We start from the raw sequence: 7,277 nt of genomic DNA, 5'->3' as shown, positions 1-7,277 counted from the left end.
GCCCCACTGACAGTGAGATTTAATGAAGCTGAGACTTGCTTGGGTTTCCAGAGAGTAAAGTGTAGAACTGACCTTTGAACCTGCATGATTTAACTCAAAGGCCCGAGAGTCAGGCACTCTCTTAATACCAACCAACACACTAAATGCTTTTGTCTGTTGCTGCAGGATTTTACCTGAAACAATTTTATTTATAAAGTGTGTAGATTTAAAAGAAATTCTAAAGAGAGCATTTCTAAGCTAAGCAAGATCTTCATAGAATTCACTCTCCCTGTCAAACCCTGAAAACATGAGAAAAAAATGGAAAAGAGAAAAAAAGCAACTAACAATAAATTTACCAACACCATTCACATAGGGTAAATAGGACAATTTAATTTAAAAACCACAGCAAAGAAACAAACAAAAACCCAGACTCTCTGGGAAGAATGAGACATATTTCTGAGCGGAACAGAAAAGCACAGCCTGGTATGGTTCCTCACACTAAACCCAAGAACCCCTCTTAGTGAGGGGAGAATTTCCATTAATACCCCCAACTTGGAAGCAAATAGAATGTTGATCCTCACCCATTCCCCAGCTCCTACCTTCTGAAGAAGCATAGTGGAGATCCCTGGTCTTTGAATTGAAGTTCTAGTGCTATATTCTGAACTGGGGAAATGATCCCACATAGAACTGTCCTATATCTCCACTCTACCCTCATTCTAAATTTGATGGAGTATAGAGTTGCCAAATAAAATACTTATAATAAACAATTATTCATTGTTTATCTGAAATTAAAATTTAACTGAATGTCTTATATTTTTATTTGCTATAGCTTGTGCACTTAAACTTGAATATCAGATAATATTATTTATAACACGTATACCCAACTATTGCATGGGACATACTTACACACAAAAATACTTTTTACCTGAAGTTCAAATTTAACTGCACACCCCATGTTTTTCTTTGCTATATCTGGCAGCTCTAGTGAGGTAGAATCCCTAGTATAAAACAAATAATTAAATCTCAGGATTGACAAAACAAACATCAAAGCAGAGGCCATGAATTCTAATAATGACAAGCTAAAAATACTGGACTCATTTAAACATATAAACTCATACTGAAGAACATGCTAAAAATGGATATATACCAGAAAATAAAGGCTGAGGTATATAATAATGTAACTCTGAGAAATAAGAAAGTGAATTAAAAATAAACAAGTATAATCCAAAAGGATAAGTTATTAAAAATGGATAAATCTTTGTGGTAATTTTTATTTTCTTCTAGGTACTGTTCTATATGTTTTTAAAAATTAAAGCAATTCTAAGGATATAAATAGTCTCCAGTATCATTCAGAACTAAAAAGCTAAAAGAAATAGGAAGAAGGTTTATAAAATGTTAGATATCATTTTATTTCCCTTGAGAAATGAATCTGCCTGCTTGTAAGAGACAATAATATGCATATCGGGTACAAAGGGGAAAACAAGGCAAGAAGAGGGAATGAAAAAGACAAAGGAATAGAAAGATTTAAGAAAAATTCTTCTGTCTAAAGCTGAGTTTAGACATTTTACGGAAAACCATTATAAGATTATTTCTTGGAACAATCCTCATTTAGTAAGTTCTGTGAGGCCTCATTTATTAAGTTATGTGAGGACGGGTTTAATTTCCATTTGATTGTCTTCTATTCTTGGAATTTGTTGATTACTAAGAGCAGGGAAAGTAACAATTTTCCTATCCTAATTTTCCACTTTTCCTAACAGCTGGTGACTGACAGCTGGACTCAGTGAGAGGCAATAGACTTGTGCCTTGGGTACTGACAGTGAGGACTGATGACCTGGTATATCTGCACACCCCTCTCTCTACTACTGTTAGGCTATTTTTCTTTACGTTCTCCAGATCTTCAACTAAGTGCAAATTATCTCATCCTTAACTATTGGTTATTTTATCCAACTTATAATTAATCTAAAATGGCTGCTGCCACTGCTGCTGCTGCTAAGTCGCTTCAGTCGTGTCCGACTCTGTGCAGCCCAATAGACGACAGCCCACCAGGCTCCCCCGTCCCTGGGATTCTCCAGGCAAGAACACTGGAGTGGGTTGCCATTTCCTTCTCCAATGCATAAAAGTGAAAAGTCAAAGTGAAGTCGCTCAGTCGTGTCCGACTCCTAGCGACCTCATGGACTGCAGCCCACCAGGCTCCTCTGTACATGGGATTTTCCAGGCTAGCTATATTATTAAATTAAATCTAAATAGATAACAGGGAATTTTTATTTTATTTTTTTGATAGAGAAACTTTTGGATAGAGGGGTGTTTTGTTGCTGCTGCTACAACTATGAAACTAACAAAAATAAAAAAGTAATAACATCAATGCTCATTAATAATAGTGATGAAATTATGGTTGTTTATATGTTTGTCTACTTTTTATACAGAAGTGTGATTTATGAGTATCTTTTTATATTATCTAATTCACATGTAAAAACAAATATTTTAAGAATACTATATTAATTAGTATTTTGGCTATAAATCTTAGTAACCTTCCCCCTCATCTCTCCCATTCCACACGAATAATAATCTCAGCAAGTTAGATGTCCACTCATTCATTCGGGCTGCCTGTGTCACCTTGATACAGGTTTCTATGCCTTCCCGCCCTTCCTTGAACCTGGTCAATCTCGAGAGATCATGTCAAAGTGATTTCCGTACAACAGCATTAACTAGATCTATCACCCAGCAACTCAAAGTAAGAAGCTACTTACTGACAGAACCAAGGAACACCTGCTGGACGAGGCCTTGTGACTCTACCCAGGCTCGTCCTTCTGAAGTCTGGCTCGGGGCACCTAGCAAGCGAGGACGCATCCTTGCAGACAATTCCTGGACCCAACGGACCCAACAAGGAGAGTCACACGGTGGCTCTAATTTGTCCTGGGGGCTGGCAAAGAGCGAGAAGTGGGACTCGTACCAGAAGAGGTGAAGGGCAGTAACAACTGAGGCCTTGCTTACTGAGGGAACTGCACTGCACCTACCGGAGTCTGCCGTTTTCCGGAAGTCCAGGACACCAGGCGGAAGCAGTAGGATACAGGTACAGGCTCCTAGAAGACCAGGTCTATGTCTGGCAAGGTCAAAGTCTGCAGCAAGCTGAGCTCACAGATTCTTTATCTTTGAAGGCAGTCGTTCCTCCAGGCAGCTGTGAGGCATCTAGAATTTGCCTCAGGAGACTGCTCCTCAAGCCTTTCTGCTGAAGAATAGTCTCAAGACATTGCTTTGTCTCTCTAACCCAGCCTTCTGCCAGCTCCCTGCTATGGGGAATTGGGCCCTTCAGCTAAGCCGCTTCATTGGGAAAAGTTCTTTTTTTGACATCTTTAATGACTGAGGGTTCTCAAGGCAAGAATATTGAAGTGGCTTGCCATTTCCTTCCGTGAACTCCCTGATGTTCAAGCTGGTTTTAGAAAAGGCAAAGGAACCAGAGATCAAATTGCCAACATCCGCTGGATCATGGAAAAGGCAAGAGAGTTCCAGAAAAACATCTATTTCTGCTTTATTGACTATGCCAAAGCCTTTGACTGTGTGGATCACAATAAACTGTAGAAAATTCCAAAAGATATTATACCACCTGTCAAGTAAACCCAAATTCTCCTTTATTCCTTGCCCCCAGAGTGCTGGGGCTCTTTTGGAGTAGGGGAGTCGGGGGGCAGGTTCTGGTGCAAAAGCTGTAGAGGGGCGGAAACACCTGAGGCCAGAAGAGAAGTAAACTGTATCTGCAAGTGTGAATCTATAGCTCAGAGCAGCGACTTGGGATTCTGGTGTGGAACACTGGGGCCCCAGTTCCAAGCATGCTCTCCAAAACCACAGAAACAATAACCACAGTGCCATTATCCTTAGGGTGCTTGATCCCCTCCGCAGCTTCAAGGTGTCTACATTTCCTTTCAGGAGATCATATCCAGGTGAATTTAAAGAAAGAATACTTAAACTGTTTCTAATGATAATTATATCACTTCTACCAAAACTGCAGGTGAGAGAGAGTTATGGGTTGTGAGCTACATCTATATTTCCGAAAGTCTTCCCTATTTATGATCCTACACGACACCTAATATTTTAAATATTATTTTTAAACAATCATTGTTTGTAGGCTATTAAGTTTTTATTTTTCTTAAATTCAATATTTTTGTCTAGATATTTGTGGTAAAAATGAAAAATTTCCTCTTTAATAATGTTCAGTTCAGTTCAGTTCAGTCGGTCAGTCGTGTCCGACTCTTCGCAACCCTATGAATTGCAGCACACCAGGCCTCCGTGTCCCTCACCATCTCCTGGAGTTCACCCAAACTCACATCCATCGAGTCAGTGATGCCATCCAGCCATCTCATCCTCTGTCATACCCTTCTTCTCCTGCCCCCAATCCCTCCCAGCATCAGGGTCTTTTCCAATGAGTCAACTCTTCACACGAGGTGGCCAAAGTATTGGAGTTTCAGCTTTAGCATCAGTCCTTCCAATGAACACCTAGGACTGATCTCCTTTAGGATGGACTGGTTGGATCTCCTTGCAGTCCAAGTGGCTTTCAAGAGTCTTCTCCAACACCACAGTTCAAAACCATCAACTCTTCAGCGTTCAGCTTTCTTCACAGTCCAACTCTCACATCCATACGTGACCAATGGAAAAACCATAGCCTTGACCAGACGGACATTTGTTGGCAAAGTAATGTCTCTGCTTTTCAATATGCTATCTAGGTTGGTCATAACTTTTCTTCCAAGGAGTAAGCGTCTTTTAATTTCATGGCTACAGTCACCATCTGCAGTGATTTTGGAGCCCAGAAAAATAAAGTCTGATACTGTTTCCACTGTTTCCCCATCTATTTCCCATGAAGTGATGGGACCAGATGCCATGATCTTCGTTTTCTGAATGTTGAGTTTTAAGCCAACTTTTAGAGGATGCTGTGAAAGTGCTGCTCTCAATATGCCAGCATATTTGGAAAACTCAGCAGTGGCCACAGGACTGGAAAAGGTCAGTTTTCATTCCAATCCCAAAGAAAGGCAGTGCCAAAGAATGGTCAAACTACCGCACAATTGCACTGATGTCAGTTCAGTTCAGTTCAGTTCAGTCGCTCAGTCATGTCCAACTCTTTGCAGCCCCATGAATTGCAGCACGCCAGGCCTCCCTGTCCATCACCAACTCCTGGAGTTCACTCAAACTCACGTCCATTGAGTTGGTGATGCCATCCAGCCATCTCATCCTCTGTCGTCCCCTTCTCGTCCTGCCCCCAATCCCTCCCAGCATCAGGGTCTTTTCCAATGAGTCAACTCTTTGCATGAGGTGGCCAAAGTACTGGAGTTTCAGCTTTAGCATCATTCTTTCCAAAGAACACCCATGGCTGATCTCCTTTAGAATGGAGTTGTTGGATCTCTTTGCAGTCCAAAGGACTCTCAAGAGTCTTCTCCAACACCACAGTTCAAAAGCATCAAACATCCCACATGCTAGTAATGTAATACTCAAAATTCTCCAAGCCTTGCTTCAGCAATATGTGAACCGTGAGCTTCCAGATGTTCAAGCTGGTTTTAAAAAAGGCAGAGGAACCAGAGATCAAATTGCCAACATCTGCTGGATCATGGAAAAAGGAAGAGAGTTCCAGAAAAATATCTATTTCTGCTTTATTGACTATGCCAAAGCCTTTGACTGTGTGGCTCACAATCAACTGTGGAAAATTCTGAAAGAGATGGGAATACCAGACCACCTGAGCTGCCTCTTGAGAAACTTACATGCAGGTCAGGAAGCAATAGTTTGAACTGGACATGGAACAACAGACTGGTTCCAAATAGGAAAAGGAGTACATCAAGGCTGTATACTGTCACCTTGCTTATTTAACTTATATGCCGAGTACATCATGAGAAACCCTGACCTGAAAGAAGCACAAGCTGGAATCAGGATTGCTGGGAAAAATCAGTAACATCAGATATGCAGATTTAATAATGTTAATGAAGGACAAATACTCCATTTTGTGATTTATATTTCCTGTGATTAGTATAGAATACTCTAGTACATAAGAAAGTAAAGCATACATTCAAAATCAAATAGTTTTCTGGGAAGCACAAGTTGATATTTTATTTCTAGAATGAGTCTGATATGTGGAGAGTGTAGTAGATATATTTTCTGAACAAATTTCTTTTAGTTTTGAGAGGTAACCAGATTTTACCCACCAAACTTGGTCATCCATGTACCCACTGGTAGGAAGAGAATTAAACCCCTTGGTTTACAATCTTAAAAGGCTGTACTCCATAGGGAAAAGTTATTTCCTTAAATCAAAACTGTGATACTTTTACCAGAAGAAAGAATAGATCCTGGACAAACAAAATTATTTCCATTTAAGATAGGTGGTCATAAGTATCCAAATAGCATTGGTATCTAATTCTAAAATTGGGTTTTCTATTCACTGATACTTTATTGGCTCCCATTCATTCTTCATTTAGAAGTTTCTAGAAACTTCTTCAAGTTGAAATCTTTAATTTTAAAAGACAGTAATCAAGGTCAGTTTTTAAAATGCAGTGTGGTAAGATGGCGGAGGAATAGGAAGGGAAGACCACTTTCTCCCTCACAAATTCCTCAAAAGATCATTTCAACGTGGAGCAAACTCCACAAAACAACCTCTGAATGCAGAGGACATCAGGCAACCAGAAAAGCAGATCATTGTCTTCAAAAACAGGTAGGAAAAAATATAAAAGACGAGAAAAGAGACAAAGGAGGTGGGGAGGGAGCTCCGTCCCGGGAAGGGAATTCTAAGAAGAGAGGTTTCCAAACACAAGGAAACACTCTCCCTGCTGAGTCTGTGGCGAGCCTTGGAAACACAGAGGGCAACATAACAGGAAGGAAAAACAAATAAATAATTAAAACCAACAGATTACAAGCCCAACAGTAACTCCCTCAGCGGAAAAGCAGCACAGACGCCTGCATCCGCCACTAGCAAGTGGGGACAGGGCAGGGAAGCGCGGGAGACGCGGGCTGCCGTGCTCGGTAAGAATCGGGCAGAAACGCCCCACACGTAACCAGAGCGATCGAACTTGGGCTAGCAAACCAGACTGGAGATAGCTACCACGCGAAAAGCTGGAACATAAGACCCCGCCAGGACCGCGCACAGAACAAAGGACGGAATGGAAACAGCCGGCGGCAGACCATCCCCCGCCGGGGACAGGCAGCCAGAGCCGTAAGGACTGGAAAGGGGCAATCGCAGCCCCGGAGAGACTTTACCTAACAAACTGCAGACAGACTTCTTTGCTGAGACTTCAGGGGGAGCAGGACAGTCACCATCCGCCTCACAAGGAGCG

Source organism: Oryx dammah, unplaced genomic scaffold (assembly GCF_014754425.2).
Source record: "Oryx dammah isolate SB20612 unplaced genomic scaffold, SCBI_Odam_1.1 HiC_scaffold_20, whole genome shotgun sequence".
NCBI classification, from domain to species: Eukaryota; Metazoa; Chordata; class Mammalia; order Artiodactyla; family Bovidae; genus Oryx; species Oryx dammah.
Note: the sequence above shows the minus strand (reverse complement) of the source record.